This window comes from Macrobrachium rosenbergii, chromosome 42 (genome assembly GCF_040412425.1).
Source record: "Macrobrachium rosenbergii isolate ZJJX-2024 chromosome 42, ASM4041242v1, whole genome shotgun sequence".
NCBI classification, from domain to species: Eukaryota; Metazoa; Arthropoda; class Malacostraca; order Decapoda; family Palaemonidae; genus Macrobrachium; species Macrobrachium rosenbergii.
Window position 1 is genome coordinate 60329522 of NC_089782.1, and position 1713 is coordinate 60331234.

The window sequence follows — 1713 nt, forward strand, 5'->3', positions numbered from 1 at the left end:
TAATTTTTCTTTTAATTACTTATAATTTTTGTGCTTTCAGTCTCAGTTTTAGTCAAGTGTGCGAGTAATTAAAGTGTGTGAGGTGTAATTTTACCGCTAAATTTTGTTACCATTTTGAACTATTGGCTCTTATAATCAACTCTTATTGCATATTAACAACTATTTTATTTTGTTTGTAATATCCTTGTAAATGTGACAGAAGTTGTCACAAAAACGTAGGAACAAAATGAGAATCACACACACACACACACACACACACACACACACACACATATATATATATATATATATATATATATATATATATATATATATATATATATATATATATATATATATATATATATATATATATATATATATATGTAATAAAATGTGTGTGTGTGTGTGTGTGTATGTTATATATATATATATATATATATATATATATATATATATATATATATATATATATATATATATATATATATATATATATATGTGTGTGTGTGTGTGTGTGTGTGTGTGTGTGTGTGTGAGTGTGTGTGTGTATGTATGTATATATAAATATAAATATATATAATTTTCAAAGGCTTCTGCAATGGAATTAAAAATCATTTGTCTTTGCATTACTTCAGTACAAATCTGAGACGCCCTTACCCATCTTAACACACTTCTTCTCACCTTCGTCCTGTCTGTATACGGGTCGCCATTTTGGATGCGCAGCTTCCATCTACCTCTGTGGTGCGCTTGTGCTACTTCAAGTCCCTTCTCCAGACATCCATCTTAACATTCTCATCTCCGCTACATTAAGTTTCTTCTCCTCTGTCTTTGTTATACTTACCGTTTCTATACCATATGGCTTAGCTGGTCTTAAAACTTCCTTAAGGAACTTTCCCTTAGGTCTTAGTGGCACTCTTTTGTCACAAAGAGCTCCAGAGGCAGCTCTCCATTTGTTCCAGCCTGCTTGTATCCTGTGTTTCTCTTCCTCGTCCATTCTTCCACAAGCCCTTACTATAAACTCCAAGTACCGAACTTGTCTACTCTCTTTATTTCTTCTCCACTCAACCTTATACTCTTAATGCCATTCCCCCTAATGGTGGTACACATATTCTGTCTTTGACCTGCTTATCCTCCTCATTCCTCTATCTTCCAGTGCTACTTTCCACCTCCCCAACTTCCCCTCTAGAACCTCCCTCCTCTCTGCATACGACACACTGTCATCTACATATAATATGTTCCATGTCACTGTCTCTCTTACCTTCCCCATCATACTATCCATCAAGACACTGAAAATAAATGGGCAAAGGGCTGTTCTCTGGTGTAATCCAACCCTCACCTCAAATCCTTCAGTTTCACCAACACTGCTCACTCTAGTATACACATTCCGATACACCTCTTTGATCATCCATACATACTTATGCGGGACCAAGTTCTCCCTCAGACTCCTCCAAATTTCCTGTCTCGGGACTCTGCCTTAGACCTTTGCAAGGTCTATGAACGCCATATGCAAGTCTCTTTGCTTCTCTATGAATTTCTCCATAAGCTTTCTCAGACAGAACATACCATCTGTTGTAGTTCCTCGTTGGACGAGTCGGTAGAGTTCTCGGCAAGCACTACGCTAGGCCCGAGTTCGAGTCTCCGGCAGGCCAGTGAGGAATTAGAGGAATTTATTTCTGGTGATAGAAATTCATTTCTCGGTATAATGTGGTTCGGATTCCACAATAAGCTGTA